Below are 17,426 nucleotides of genomic sequence, written 5' to 3'. Positions count from 1 at the left end.
AGCAGCGACTAGTGCTGCTTTGCCTCACTCCATATCTACGAGACCACGTAAAGTGGCTTTGTGTGGCCGTGTACATATGGGTATGCACTATGCGCCACTTCTGCATCAAAAACCTGGCAACGCAGTGGCGCAGACTCCTTGTAAGTATGCCTCCAGGTTTGTCTGCTCAGTGGAGTGGTGAAATACTTCTACCTCACAGATGTGTATTTGAGCCCATGGGAGGAAGTTCGAAACCTTGGTGGCTTGATGAGCCTTTTATCCCCCTTAAATAGATAACAAGTACCATTGTTTTGGGTAACAATAAACATCTATTATCCAGCGTTGAAACTCTCCTTGGTGAACACATACACCTTATGCAATATAACACATGCTACTTTATGAATGACCATTCACGTTATCTCATTAAGATGAAATTCTTTTAATACGTTGCATTTATCAGCTATTTGCTTATTAGATTTGTTATAAAATAATTGGAGATGAATTGGAAACTTCAAATAATTATCTCTTGCATTGCGAAGCAGATGTGACCATCTTCCTTCTCAATAGTTGTGAGTGGCTCACTAAATCATGTAGCATGATCCATCAAATTATCTGTCAATTTTGGCTTGCAGGTCCATAAACCTACAAGTATCAGCTCATATAAAATCACTATTAACTTTCAAAATAATCTATGATCAAGTCCTTCTTCTTATGTTAGGAGTTGGATCCAGTCACACATTTGGATATGTTTAATGGTTTATTGGAATACTTTTCCATGCAAGTGAACCCCACCCATTTGAGGAATAAAAGAAGAATATTGTTAAATAGATGGTCCTTTAGATCTTTTCTACTAATTAAATCACCCAATCACCTTCTGAAAGTCAGTGCAGTCTTAGACATATGGCAGAGTATAAAAAAGGAATGACAAATCTTCACTATGCTTCCTAAAAAAAGAAGGTCATCCACCTCAGCTCCCTCCTGTAAAGTTTCAGGCTGATCCGTCCAGCGGGGGCCGAGAAACAAGTGGGTCCCAAAATGTAAAATCACCATGCATTTTCCATAGACTTCTTTAGACCCAACTATAGCAAATACTGCTGAGCGGAATTGTACCAAATTCCGCAGGAAACTTGATCTTGGTCTTCAGATTGTGCTGTTTGTGATTTGGTGTAAATCTTTTCAGTAGCTTTTGAGATCTTAGGGGTAAAAATGAATTGTATATTTTTCAGTTGGGCTCGTGAGAGTCCGTCAGGCGGCCCGCAAAAGTGCAAAATCAAAAATAGAGCCTTGTGATTGGTAGCAAGGCCAGTTTTTCCCAAGAGCCTTCACGCTCACTCATGAGAGAAAGCCCTCTGATTGACTGGCGGTTGGAATGTTGGAAATAAAATGGCAGCCATTACTCTTTACTGTGAAAAATTGGAGGTGTCGTGAAAATGAAATAAAAAGTCGATATAAGGGGCCAGCAAAATGCCTTGCTGTCTCTCTAAGGTTAGAAAGGAGGGGCCCAATTCACAAAGGTAAACTCAGTTAAACTAAAGACCAAAACTTAAGTTTAAAAGAGACAAAAGTCTTACTGTGCTACTTGTAAATGCCTTTTGTGAATACTGAAAGTCATAAAGTTAGACTGTCATCTCAGTTTACCGTTGCGAATCAGGCCAGAAGTGTCTACGGGATAACTACTGAGAATAAAATAAATGTGTATATATATATATATATATATATATATATATATATATATATATATATATATATATATATTACCTACTGGCGGTCGCCAGTAGGTAGTTATAGTTAGGACCACGTTTCCATAGGAAATCCGCAACATTCTATTTGGAATAACTTTGGCGCCGGTCGACGAATCCTCGCGAATTTTTCAAAATAGGTGGGGCGCTACGCTCCGCTCCTACCCTGAAAGTCTCGGGGGATTCGTCAAGCGGGGGCTGAGATAAAAGGGGGGTCCCAAAACGCATTTTTCCCATGCATTTTTCCATAGGACCTTTAGACACAGCTACAGCCCGAACGGCTGAACAGAATTACTTGAAATTTGGCAGAGAGGTAGTCCTCAGGTCAAGGAAGTGCCTTTTGTAGGTTTGGTGTAAATCTGTTCAGTAGATTCTGAGAAAATAGCCTTTAAATCAATATATATATCTGAGCCAGCTTACGGTGCGCTTACGGTGCGCTTACCGTACGCGTACGGTGGCGTGCGCGAGCGCGATTCTGATTGGCTGTTAGATCTTAGTAAACATTCGAATCGGTCGAAACCAGGAAGCGGCGGCCGCCATTTCGTGTGTTTCACTCAGAAAAAAAAGGGTGATATCTTGAAAAGGGGGCAAGGGAGAGAGTTACAGACCCCCTAACATTTGTAAAGGGGTCAAAGAAGGACAGAAAAGTACAAAGAAAACATTTATTGATTTTAAAAAAAATCGCGGGGTACGCGTACGGTAAGCTCAACGTATGCGTACGGTAGAAAAAAAAATTAAAAAAAGAAATTAAATTCAGATTTAAGAGTTTAGATATTAGGGGGCTCTAAAAAGAGCCGTTGTGTTTATGAAGTGATTTGATTTTTTAGTGGTACCTACAAGTAAGTACCGATGCAGAGTCTAAGGTTCAAGAGGAAGACTCTGTTCCCTTCATCATTGAAGTGCACACCATCTCCTCTATAAATGTCTTGCATGTCGTAACGCAATTTGTTGTGGTAAATGGAACCCATACCATAGTCACGGAGGAAAGCAGAAACAGATTTGTTGACGTGCTTTCTTGCTTTCTCAATCTGCGGACAGAAATGATTGGACCAGTTCCATTTTTGCCTTTGGCATATGTTAGAAAAGACAAAGGCAGTTTTAGGGAAAAGTGAAAACAGTTGTGCAAAGGTGTCCTTCATAAGCATTTCCAGACCTACCCCAGTCAAAGTGCCTAGGTCATTGCCACCACAGTGCACTATTATGAGGTCAGGGTGTTGGATTTGCATGAAGGATTTCACCAATGGCATCAATTGGTGCCACTTTAACCCTCTCTGACCAATCCATTTAATGTCTACATTTGGCAAAGCAAGGTCTCTCACCATATCTGTTTTCTCTGCATACTTTTCACTCCAGAAGACATAGCTGTGCCCTACAATCCACACTGTGAACATCTTCAAAGGAGAACTGGATGCACTCAGGAGGTGAAATTCAGTAGAATGGTAAAAAGAAATGAAAGACAGTTTGGAAATGGAGGCATACATATTTTTTTTATAAAAAAAAGAACTGATTGGCTGTTTCATACCATTCTAGAATACAAACTAGGCTGTATGTGTAAATTAATAGAAGCATGTTTTGTATTGGTACAGAAAAATGTGTTACCAAAGAACAGTACTATGGATTTGCTGTTAGGTTTGAAAAGTCAAGCACTCTTGCTCTGTGGAATTGAAACATTGTTTGGTGAACTTCTGACCTAACTCCACACAGCAGTGTTCCATGAGCTGTTGCTATGGTAGCAGGCAGAAGTCAAGTTGGGGGAAGGGTACTAGGCAGAAGTCAAGTTGGGGGAAGGGTACTTTTGGAAAAGGGTTGGTTTTCAACCAATAGAAATGTGTGATTACATTTGAAAAAAAGGGGGAAGCACTGAGATTTGAAATTAACATGTATATGTGTGGAAAAAGAGAGGGAAAGTTTGCCATTATCTGGTTCTGCTGAGAGGAGAGAGGTGTAAAGAACAGAGATCCTGGCTCTGATAATCTGCTGTTTGAGTGCCACATTTCTTTCACAACTAACTAATTTTAAAGGTGAGTTTAGAGTTTGAGAGGGGATGTATATGGTAAATTAAGAAATGAATAATAGAAATGGAATTCCTTTTGTTGAAGTTGTGTTTATCATTTTCTGTTTTGGGAGAAATTTAAATGTGAGGAACATGTAAAATAATATGGACTATGTTTTCACGATAAATTAAGGTGTACTGGTAAAAATAAGGAATACTTTAAGGGTTTGAGGTTGCACTCAGTAATGCAAATACATACAGCATCAGTAAGGCTGGTTGCCCTTGCTGGAGTGCAGGCAGTCACCCAGGTTACAAATGGTGCTGGTTTGAAAAAGCAGTTTGGACATGTGCTGTTTTCAGAATCTGAAAAGTGGATTCAAGATGTGTCAGTCTGTAAAAGTGTTTATCACTTGCCAAAAAAAAGAAAAGTAAGTGTGCTTTCAAATTGGCAAAGAAATTTCGTTTTGTGACTAATGTGAAAACATGACTCTGTGTGCAAAGAGGAATTACAGGCAGAGATTTATTGCGTATTGCTCTGGTGATTTCACAGTTGCATTAGATGGAAAGGGTGAGACATTTTTTTTGTGTAGAAGCAGACTCTTAGCACACACCCAGCTGCTTATCCTCTGGAATCATGCACAGTATTCACAACCGAGTGGGGTTTGAGGTTTCAGTCAGTAATGCAAATACATACAGCATCAGTAAGGCTGGTTGCCCTTGCTGGAGTGTAGTGAGTCACCCAGGTTACACATGGTGCTGGTCTGAAAAAGCAGTTTGGACATGTGCTTTTTTAAGAATCTAAAAAGTGGATTCAAAATGTGTCAGTCTGTAAAAGTGTTTATCACTTGCCAAAAAAAAGAGTAGTAAGTGTGCTTTCAAATTGGCAAAGAAATTTCGTTTTGTGACTAATATGAAAACATGACTCTGTGTGCAAAGAGGAATTACAGGCAGAGATTTATTGCGTATTGCTCTGGTGATTTCACAGTTGCATTAGATGGAAAGGGGGAGCCATTTTTTTGTGCAGAAGCAGACTCTTAGCACACACCCAGCTGCTTATCCTGTGGAATCATGCACAGTATTCACAACCGAGTGGGGTTTGAGGTTTCAGTCAGTAATGCAAATACATTCAGCATCACTAAGGCTGGTTGCCCTTGCTGGAGTGTAGTCAGTCACCCAGGTTACACATGGTGCTGGTCTGAAAAAGCAGTTTGGACATGTGCTTTTTTAAGAATCTGAAAAGTGGATTCAAAATGTGTCAGTCTGTAAAAGTGTTTATCACTTGCCAAAAAAAAGAAAAGTAAGTGTGCTTTCATATTGGCAAAGAAATTTCGTTTTGTGACTAATGTGAAAACATGACTCTGTGTGCAAATAGGAATTACAGGCAGAGATTTATTGCGTATTGCTCTGGAGATTTCACAGTAAATCACATTTTAAAAAGTGGAGTACATTTACAAAATGTGTCTGCTAAGGATTTTATGGAGAAAGTGCAGCACCGAGATGATCATTTGGAAACACAACTGATCAATCTGATGGCTTGTCAGCGTGGGACAAATGAATATTGGTACCGACGCCATGGTGAATTAAAATGCATGTTACGGAATTTAGGAACACCAACATGGTTCCTTACCCTAAGCTGTGCTGAGTACGCTTGGAATGATTTACTGGATTTTCTACGAGAGGCAAATTCAAACATTAAAAACATCGAATACAAAACAGCAGGAGAACTGTGCTCATTGGATCCGGTTAATGTTTGCAGATATTTCAATCATAGATTTGAGGCTATGATGTCCTTCATCTGCAATAAAAAAATCCACCTCTAGGAGAAGTAGTGGATTTCTTTTGGAGAAAAGAGTACCAGGCAAGAGGTGCTCCTCATATTCACATGCTGTTGTGGATCAAGGATGCCCCAAAGTTTGGAACAGATGCTGATGAAGCAGTGTTATCTTACATTGAAGAATATGCAACATGTGCTATACCAAAAAGCACAGAAGAGAAAAAGTTAAAGGAGCAAGTTTTACGTTTCCAAAGTCATCGGTGTGGAAAATACTGTCGACGGAAATACAAGAGCAAAGATATATACTACACTAAATGTCGATTTGGATTTCCTAGACCTGTTCTTTCAAATGGAAGAGTAAACAGTTTTATGTAATCTGTGAGACATACTATCACAAGAAAATCACCTAAGAATACCTACAACCTTAAAAGTAGAGAAGAATCAAAAAATATAAATGACTACAACCCAGTCATTTTATCCATGTGGAATGCTAACATGGATATACAGTACGTAGCTGACAATTCCATTGCTGTTGCTCGATATGTAACGTCTTACATTACTAAATCAGAAAAAACTGAATTGAAAGAAATGTGGGAAGAGATTTCTCACGAGAAGACTGTCAGTAAGAAGCTGTACAGTTTCAGTTTAAAGATGTTATCGCATCGAGAAATTGGATCCTACGAATGTTCAGATAGGTTATCTTCTGCAAGTCTCTACTCGAAATCAAGAAGAATAATTTGGGCAAGTTTAGGCCTTGCAGCAATGAGAAATCGAGTTCTGAAATCTGTTGGAGAAATTGAATATTTGGCCGAGAATGACCCAGAAAGTACAGATATTTTGAAATCAAACATGTTGGACACATATTATCCCAAGAGAAGTCATCATCTGGAGAACATGTGTCTCTATGAAGTGCTGCAGAACTACATTTATTCACGGAAAGCCGCAGAAGACATCAACAATGGAAAATATAAAGTCATTGGTGAGGAAGGATGTTTGGTGAAGCAAACAAAAGGCAGTTTGATAAATCACAGGAAGCTGAGTTGCGACACTACTGACAAAAAGGAATTTTACTACTTGGCTCTTTTACAGCTGTTTAAACCATGGCGTACAGAGGATGAACTACTGGGAGAATTTCAAAGCTATGAAGATTCTTTTAATGCTTGCAAAGACAGCATACAATGCAGTACATTCTCAACTTATCTGCAAATGTTAAATGAAGAAATTGAACAGGAAACTACAATTGCAGCAGAAGTAGCTAGAGACAGTTCTCAGGACAGCCAAAGTTCAGGAACACTCAGTCAAGATCCCCTAGGACAACCAATCGTTGAAAATGAAGCATCAATAGCCATGAATGAAGTGGAAACGGCTATGAATCAAGCTCAAGAAGAATTTATAGACTTACAAAATTTGGAAAGACAACTGAATGAAGAGCAGCAACAAATTTATGAAGAGATCAGAAGCAAAATTGATCACGGATTTCAACATGAAAAAAAAGAGTGCTCATGCACATCATTTCATCCAATCAGGATGTATGTAAGTGGACAAGCTGGAACTGGAAAAAGTTTCTTAATAAAAGTCATCAGAAGCTACCTACAGCAAAAAACGGATTCTACTTTGGCTTGTGTGGTTACTGCTCCAACTGGGTTAGCAGCCTATAACATAAAAGGAATCACCTTACATCGTTTGCTAATGTTACCAGTGGAGCATGAGAACAAAATACAATACAACAAGCTAACTGGAGAAGCATGCTTGGAAGTTTCAAGAGTATTGAAGAAGATGCAAGTTCTCATTATTGATGAGGTGAGCATGGTATCAAACTTAATGCTTGCCTTTGTGCATTTAAGAATGCAGCAAATTCTAAGGACAGACTATGACGTGTTATTTGGTGGAAAACATGTCATAGTTTTTGGGGATCTTCTACAGCTTACTCCAGTTAAAGGACAACCAGTGTTTAATACTGTGACACATGAAGACACAAAGAAGTCATTGGGAAGCATTGGAAATGCAAATATTTGGTCCTTCTTTGAGTACAAGGAACTTACTACTAATATGAGGCAAGCAAACGATGAAGAATATGGAAGTATTCTGAAAGATATCAGGATTGGACTACTCACTGAAGCAGGCACAAAAGCATTACAGAGTCGGTTGCTACATAATTTATTTCCAAAGGAAGAAATAGTTGCAGAGAAGATATACAAGAACATTGCAGAAAAGAAAAGTGTCATCTGCTTAATGCCAACTCTACGTGAATGCTCAATATTCAATGAGGAGCTTTTGAAATTGGAAAAGGAAGATATCAGGAAATTGGAAGCAGTGGACAAAATTGAGGATGGAAGAATTACTATCACATTAACAGGCACACTGAAAAATAAATTGGATTCACTAGAGAAGAACATTTCCAAAACAGCTGGATTAGAAAAAAATCTATATGTTTGCATGAACTGTAGAGTATTTTTAAGGAGAAATTTGGATGTTGAAAAAGGTTTAGTTAATGGAGCTATGGGAAGAGTTGTGGGTTTTATTAATTATCAGAAAAAAGATGGAATTGAATGTTTAAAAATAAAATTTGATCAGATAGAAGAAGTTAAAGACATTTGTCGTTGTTCAGTTCGTTTCATGCTTGTGAAAGACTTATATGTACGTAGGAAGCAGTTTCCGTTTTCTCTAGCATATGCTGTAACTATTCACAAGTCTCAAGGATTGACTGTAGATTGTGCATTTGTGAACATTGGTTCAACTGTGTTCAAAGAAGGTATGGCATATGTTGCTTTGTCACGAGTGAAAACATTATCAGGTTTATTCATGATAGACTTTGATGACTAAAAAGTTAGTGCTGATACAAATTGTGTAAAGGAGTATAATAGATTAAGAAGAAGCTATGCTCCTCATGTAGGTCAGTATCCTGTGTTGGAGAAACGTGTAGTTTCTCGTAAAAGGAGAAATGAGAATATCTGTAATGAAGATGTAGAGAGGAGGAAAAAAAAGAGGAGTGATGTAATTGCAAGCAAAAAGAAAAAGGAAAATGAAGAACAGGTTGTAGGATGTCATTTTGAAAATAGCTCTGGTGTCAACTGCTACGCTAATGTAGTGCTGAATGTTGCATTTTATCTGGAAAGTGTGCAAGAGCAGATAATAGTAAATCAGGGAAAAAGATTCTGTTCTGAGTTGAGTCTCCTTTTTCAAAAGCTGAGTAATGATAAAACTCAAATAGAAAGTGCTACTGAAATTAGAAAACTTTTAGATGTATGTTCAGGACGAACACAGTTTTCTCAAAATGTACAGCAAGACGCACAGGAATTCTTGATGTTTTTTCTTCAGGTACTGGAAGAAGAAGGGGTTCCCATTGAAAATGTATTTGGTCTCTCTTATAAATGGGAACATAGTTGTGAAAACTGTTACAATATATGTGGCTCTAATGTTGATTCTGAAAGGTTTATTTATTTAACATTGCCAGAAAGTAAAACAGTCACTTTTGCTAAATTAGTTAAAGATGCTAATCATAGCATGGAATGCAGTGAGTGTCAATCTGATATGTTTTCAACATTAATTTTAAAGGAATACGGACAATATGTAATTTTAATGATGCAACGCTGTAAAGCTGATGGTTCAAAATTAGATACTTTAATATAGAAGTTTACAGGACAGCAATTATCAATTTCAGGAAAAACTTTTGTAACAGTTGCAATAATTTTCCATGAAGGACCTACTGTAACTTCTGGACATTACACAGTTTATCTTAAATGTGAAAAAGGCTGGACACTGTGTAATGATTCCCAATTGATTTTTAAGCAACGTTTGCCTTTTGATTTAGCAAATTCCTATCTAATCTTCCTGAAACCTAAATTTTAGAGAGATTTGGCAACATCCGTACAAAACGATTTTACCATTTTATTGGATTACCATTGGAATTTTCAAAAAAAATGATTTTACAAATTATCATTTGGCCTAATGGAAAGGTAACCAATTGTAATGTAGACTTTTTCAATTTTTAATGAAACTTTGGAAAACCAAAAATTTAGACAAAATCGGTAACATCTGCACAATTTAAATTTTGGAATGTTATTGGATTGCCATTGGAAATTTATTCAAAAAGATTTTTAAAATTACTATTTGGCCATGCGGAAAGGTAAACAATTCTATTGTGGACTTATTTAATTATTAATTAATCTTTTGGAAACCAAAATGTTACAGACAATCGGTGAGATCTGTACAATTTAAACTTTAGATTTTTATTGGATTACCATTGGAAATTTAATCAAAAAAGAATTTTAAAATTACTATTTGGCCTAAAGGAAATGGAACCAGATGTATCGTGGAGTTATTTGAGATATATTTTTGGGATTATACTTCTGAAACAAAAATGTCAGACGGTATTTTAAAGAAATAAGTATTGATATTAGATGATATTTTTTAAGAATATTATGCATTTCTATAAAGTTATGTTTATGCAAAAAGAGATTGTGGGCTTTTTTAAAACAATCTTTGAGATTGTTAATTTTTTTTTTGCCCGCTGTTAAATGATGAAGCAATTGCTTTCACAATTTATAGTGAAATGCAATATATTCTGAAAACAGCAAAAAAAAGGCAAAACATTTTTTTGAAAAATATGTAAATATGTGTACTGTATTATAAAATGTTTTATTAAATATTAATACTTTTTTCTTTTTTTTCAGATTGAGATAGAAAATTTTCGAAAACTAGAACCATTTTTAAAGCAATTAAAATTACATTTAAATTAATAAATATTTTTTTGAGTGGGTATGGTAAGTCAAAAATTTCATGGTCCCTTTTTTCCACTTCTCCACAATCACATTTTCAGTTTTTCATTGTAGTCTCTCAAGGACCTTGTAATGTGATAATTGATTTTTAGTGTTTTTAAAAAAAAAAAAAAAAAATTACGCGTACCGTACGCGTACGGTAAAAAAAAAATCAAAAAAAAGTTTTAAAAACATATATAAAAAATAGTTGAAAGGTAAGGTTGGCTCTTACAAGAGCCGTTGTGTTCATGCAGGGACAGAGGAAAGAAAGAATGGGAATATTAGTCGGTACGACAAATGTGCTGATCTATTTTATTGTTCACTAGGGAAACACTGGTCTCCCTATGACAAATTAGATCATGACAAGTGGCGCACCGTATTTCAACCCTCACAAACCGATGGTTTGTTTCCAGAGGAGTAGAAAAAGGAGATGCTCCCCCCACAGATGAAGGGCTCACCTGACCTGCCGAAGATGGACTCGGCCCTGCAGATGATGGACCAGGCTGAGCTGCTGTGGATGTGCTTGGTTGACTTACTGAAGGGTTACCTTCAGTATGTCGAGCATGTGTCCTTCCGTGTACATCTTTAAGGTGTCTCAACATGGTGTGATTCCCGAAGGAATACTTCTTGTTGGGATTCCCTCTTGAAAGTACACGGCCACACAGCTTACAAGTCACTAAGGGTGCATTTACCTTTTTCTTGTCCTCTGGAAAAGTAAAATACTCCCATATGAAAGAGGTCTTTTGTTTCCTCCTTCTCTGCCTCAAGGTAGTGCTGCTAGCCTCACTCTCAGAAGAGCTCTGCTGTTCTGCCATCATATCACAAAGACAACCCAGCTCCTTCTCCTAAGGGATCACAAGCAGAAATGAGGGGAATGGGTGTGGTGTAGGAGAGTTCTAGAACTGAAAGTAGTTTCAACCAATCAAAAGTTGTGTTTCATGATCACATGACCCACCGTGCGCGTACGTTACGCTAACGGTGCGCTTACGGCAAAAGTACGCATGCGCGTAAAAAAGACACGCGCTCGCGCGCATGCGCATAACAGTCACTCCCCAACACTTCCGTGTAACGTGCGCGTGTAGCGTACATGCCTACGCGCCCCACGCGCAGTACGCGCGGCTACGCAAATTGCGTAACTATACGCAAACAGAGTAGATAAATTACGGACATTGCGTAAACCGTACGCTTACCGTACGCTTACCGTACGCGCACTAAAAGAAAAAAAATATATATATATTTTCAAAGTTATACTAATATATCTTACCTGTTTGGTAAAAAAAAAAAGAGAAAACTTGTTATATTGCAGATTTTTTAGAAAAAAAACAGTGTTTTAAGAGAATAAAAAGTTTTAAAAAAACTTGTTTTTAAAAAAAAAAAAAAACACATTTAATATAAGAATTTATAATAAAAAAATCATAAAAAATCAATAAAAAAAATATGGGAATCACATATGTTATAGCTAAGAATTAGCATTTAAAAAACCATACAAATTCACTGAAAAAACCATGGGTTTCACACACGTTATAGTTAGGAATTAGCATTTAAAAAACCTTGCAAATTCAGTGAAAAAACCATAGGTTTCACACACGTTATAGTTAGGAATTAGCATTTAAAAAACCTTGCAAATTCAGTGAAAAAACCATAGGTTTCACACACGTTATAGTTAGCTGGACATTTCACTCGTAAAAAAACAATGAAATTTCCCCGTTATAGTTAGCTAACTATAACTCGCGCGCCCGCAATGCACTGCTGATGACGTCACATATTACATCACTCATGACATGGTCAGTGACATCACTCATGACATCACTGATGACATCTCAAATGACATCACTGATGACATCACTGATGACATCATCCATGTGATAGAGTGGCAGACCTCCTCTCACCCTAATATAACCTTTGATACACACATTCAAAAATAGAGACTGAAATTTTCAAAAAAAATGGACATACCAATACCAATTACAACAACCTCTTCAATAATTCTAAGATCCACATAAACATCCACTTATTCACCAACAGTCCTGTACAGTCACTCATTCGTGTACTCACACATCATATGTACTCATACACCTATACATCCTGTAACACAATGCCTCTCATCCATAGAGTTACTCACACACATAGTTACTCATGCTAATAAAGAATCAAACATACATTTATTTGCATATACAGTTATACACACACCACCACACTTACTTCTACGGAAACTTACACATACTTAGTCTTTTAAACAATCACTTATAGAAACACATACTTATTCATACAGGAACTCTTTCAATCTCTCACTCTCACATACACTCACTTATATACACCAATAGTCACATATACTAGTTTAAAACATATGTAGTTACTCATAAAGACACTATTGAGACAGCCATTCACTCACTAACACACCCATACACACACTCTTCCACCCAACAGTCCTGCACATATGCTGTCTTCAACACATACAAACAGTGAGTCACTCATTCATGCACTTATGCACTACGTAATACCCCCCACTGAACCATACAGACACTCAGACACTCATACTGATACTCAAAAAACCAACTAATAACCTATATAGACACTCATGTTGCTGCTCACCAACCCATGCAGCCACTTATACACAAAGTGAGAGACTGATACAGGTATTTACACATTTAAACATTACTCACTTAGCCATGTATTCAATAAGATACACTTAATCAGTCAGTAATACAATCAATTTTTCAAAAACAAATCATCCATTTAGACACTTATATACTCATTTATTCTTCCATCGACCTTGAGATATATAAAACATATTTAATTTTCAGAAAAACACACATTCACTGGATGATGTCATCAGTGATGTCATCAGTGATGTCATTTGAGATGTCATCAGTGATGTCATGAGTGATGTCACTGACCATGTCATGAGTGATGTAATATGTGACGTCATCAGCAGTGCATTGCGGGCGCGCGAGTTATAGTTAGCTTAACTAACTATAGCGGGGAAATTTCATTGTTTTTTTACGAGTGAAATGTCCAGCTAACTATAACGTGTGTGAAACCTATGGTTTTTTCACTGAATATATATATAAATATATATATTTATGTGTCCTTATTTACAATTTAGTGGATTGACTTCAGGCAGGTAAAGGCATTTTCCGTTGCGAATCAGGCCAGAAGTGTCTAACGGGATAACTACTGAGAAGAAAAAAAATGTGTATATATATATATATATATATATATATAAAATTCACTGAAAAAACCATAGGTTTCACACATGTTATAGTTAGCGGAAATTTTACTGATAAAAAACCAGTGAAATTGCCCCGTTATAGTTAGTGCTGGCAACTATAACTCACGCGACCGCAATCCTCTGCTGATGCTAATACTGTATTTAGACACTTATTTGCCCATGTCTTCTTCCATACATTTTCAGCTATACATATATTACAAATATTTTTTTTTCATAAAGACACATATGTCATCAGCAGAAGATTGCGGTCGCGTGAGTTATAGTTGCCAGCACTAACTATAACGGGGCAATTTCACTGGTTTTTTATCAGTAAAATTTCCGCTAACTATAACATGTGTGAAACCTATGGTTTTTTCAGTGAATTTGCAAGGTTTTTTAAATGCTAATTCCTAACTATAACGTGTGTGAAACCTATGGTTTTTTCAGTGAATTTGTACGGTTTTTTAAATGCTAAGTTACTTTACGCCATTCGAGGCGTGCGCGCCCACTTAACGCAGTTCGTTCCGTGCACGGTTTTTATCAACTTTAATAAGCCCTGTACATTTGGTGGCCTTCGGCCACCAAAAGCACAGGGGGTGGGGTCAATGTGGATAGTGTTTTTTTTATTTCGATTTTATAATTTCATGTTGCCAAAATTTAGTTTTTTTTACCTATTAATAAGCCCTGTACATTTGGTGGCCTGCGGCCACCAAAAGCACAGGGGGTGGGGTAAGTGTGGATAGTGTTTTTTTTTTTTTTTTTTTTTACCGTACGCTTACGGTAAGCGTACGGTAAGCGTACTCGGCGAAATTGCCGAAAAAAAAATAAAACCGTTTTTGCTCTTGGGGGATGTTTGGGGACTCCCTCAACATGACTATGTGGGAGGGAGTTGTCAAAACAGCCCCGTAACATGTTTTTGGCCATCATGTTTGATAAACAACACTCAGTGCGAGAGACAAAATGGCGGACGCCGCTTCCTGGTTTCGGCCGATTCGAATGTTTACTAAGATCTAAGAGCCAATCAGAATCGCGCTCGCGCACGCCACCGTACGCTTACGGTAAGCGTACGGTAAGCGTACCGTAAGCGGGCTCAGATATATATAACTATAACTACCTACTGGCGACCGCCAGTAGGTAATATATATATATATATATATATGTATATATTACCTACTGGCGGTCGCCAGTAGGTAGTTATAGTTAGGACCCCTTTTCCATAGGAAATCCGCAACATTCTATTTTGAATAACTTTGGCGCCGGTCGATGAATCCTCGCGAATTTCTCAAAATAGGTGGGGCGCTCCGCTCCGCTCCTACCCTGAAAGTCTCGGGGGGATTCGTCAAGCGGGGGCTGAGATAAAAGGGGGGTCCCAAAACGCGTTTTTCCCATGCATTTTTCCATAGGACCTTTAGACAGAGCTACAGCCCGAACGGCTGAACAGAATTACTAGAAATTTGGCAGAGAGGTAGTCCCTAGGTCAAGGAAGTGCCTTTTGTAGGTTTGGTGTAAATCTGTTCAGTAGATTCTGAGAAAATAGCCTTTAAATCAATATATATATCTGAGCCCGCTTACGGTACGCTTACCGTACGCTTACCGTACGCGTACGGTGGCGTGCGCGAGCGCGATTCTGATTGGCTCTTAGATCTTAGTAAACATTCGAATCGGTCGAAACCAGGAAGCGGCGTCCGCCATTTTGTCTCTCGCACTGAGTGTTATTTATCAAACATGATGCCCAAAAACATGTTACGGGGCTGTTTTGACAACTCCCTCCCACACAGTCATGTTGAGGGAGTCCCCAAACATCCCCCAAGAGCAAAAACGGTTATATTTTTTTTTCGGCAATTTCGCCGAGTACGCTTACCGTACGCTTACCGTAAGCGTACGGTAATGAAATAGAAATAAAAAAAACACTATCCACATTTACCCCACCCCCTGTGCTTTTGGTGGCCGCAGGGCACCAAATGTACAGGGCTTATCGCTTCCGAAAACACTATCAACACTTACCCCACCCCCTGTGCTTTTGGTGGCCGAAGGCCACCAAATGTACAGGGCTTATTACTGTATAAAAAAAACATGAAATTATAAAATCGAAATAAAAAAAACACTATCCACATTGACCCCTCCCCCTGTGCTTTTGGTGGCCGAAGGCCACCAAATGTACAGGGCTTATTAAAGTTGATAAAAACCGTGCACGGAACGAACTGCGTTAAGTGGGCGCGCACGCCTCGAACGGCGTAAAGTAACTTAGCATTTAAAAAAACGTACAAATTCACTGAAAAAACCATAGGTTTCACACACGTTATAGTTAGGAATTAGCATTTAAAAAACCTTGCAAATTCACTGAAAAAACCATAGGTTTCACACATGTTATAGTTAGCGGAAATTTTACTGATAAAAAACCAATGAAATTGCCCCGTTATAGTTAGTGCTGGCAACTATAACTCACGCGACCCCAATCTTCTGCTGATGACATATGTGTCTTTATAAAAAAAAATATTTGTAATATATGTATAGCTAAAAATGTATGGAAGAAGACATGGGCAAATAAGTGTCTAAATACAGTATTAGCATCAGCAGAGGATTGCGGTCGCGTGAGTTATAGTTGCCAGCACTAACTATAACGGGGCAATTTCATTGGTTTTTTATCAGTAAAATTTCCGCTAACTATAACATGTGTGAAACCTATGGTTTTTTCAGTGAATATATATATATATATATATTACCTACTGGCGATCGCCAGTAGGTAGTTATAGTTAGGACCCTGTTTCCATAGGAAATCCGCAACATTCTATTTGGAATACCTTTGGCGCCGGTCAATGAATCCTCGCAAAATTTTCAAAATAGGTGGGGCGCTACGCTCCGCTCCTACCCTGAAAGTCTCGGGGGGATTCGTCAAGCGGGGGCTGAGAAAAAAGGGGGGTCCCAAAACGCGTTTTTCCCATGCATTTTTCCATAGGACCTTTAGACACAGCTACAGCCCGAACGGCTGAACAGAGTTACTTGAAATTTGGCAGAGAGGTAGTCCTCAGGTCAAGGAAGTGCCTTTTGTAGGTCTGGTGTAAATCTGTTCAGTAGTTCCTGAGAAAATAGCATTTAAATCAATATATATATCTGTGGCAGCTTACGGTGCGCTTACCGTGCGCTTACGGTAAGCTTACCGTACGTGTACGGTGACGTGCGCGAGCGCGATTCTGATTGGCTGTTAGATCTTAGTAAACATTCGAATCGGTCGAAACCAGGAAGCGGCGGCCGCCATTTTGTGTGTTTCACTCAGAAAAAAAAGGGTGATAACTTGAAAAGGGGGCAAGGAAGAGAGTTACAGACCCCCTAACATTTGAAAGGGGGTCAAAGAAGGACAGAAAAGTACATAAAAAACATTTATTAATTTTAAAAAAAAATCGCGGGGTACGCGTACGGTAAGCTTACGGTAAGCTTACCGTACGCGTACGGTAGGAAAAAAAAAATAAAAAAAGAAATAAAATTCAGATTTAAGTGTTTAGATATTAGGGGGCTCTAAAAAGAGCCGTTGTGTTTATGAAGTGATTTGATTTTTTAGTGGTACCTACAAGTAAGTACCGACGCAGAGTCTAAGGTTCAAGAGGAAGACTCTGTTCCCTTCATCAGTGAAGTGTACACCATCTCCTCTATAAATGTCTTGCATGTCGTAACGCAAGTTGTTGTGGTAAATGGAACCCATACCATAGTCTCGGAGGAAAGCAGAAACAGATTTGTTGACGTGCTTTCTTGCTTTGTCAATCTGCGGACAAAATTGATTGGACCAGTTCCATTTTTGCCTTTGGCATATGTTAGAATACACAAAGGCAGTTTTAGGGAAAAGTGAAAACAGTTGTGCAAAGGTGTCCTTCATAAGCATTTCCAGACCTACCCCAGTCAAAGTGCCTAGGTCATTGCCACCACAGTGCACTATTATGAGGTCAGGGTGTTGGATTTGCATGAAGGATTTCACCAATGG

The sequence above is a fragment of the Triturus cristatus genome, chromosome 8 (genome assembly GCF_964204655.1).
Source record: "Triturus cristatus chromosome 8, aTriCri1.1, whole genome shotgun sequence".
Classification (NCBI taxonomy): domain Eukaryota; kingdom Metazoa; phylum Chordata; class Amphibia; order Caudata; family Salamandridae; genus Triturus; species Triturus cristatus.
The sequence above is the reverse complement of the archived record's forward strand: the minus strand, read 5'-3'. Positions refer to the sequence as shown.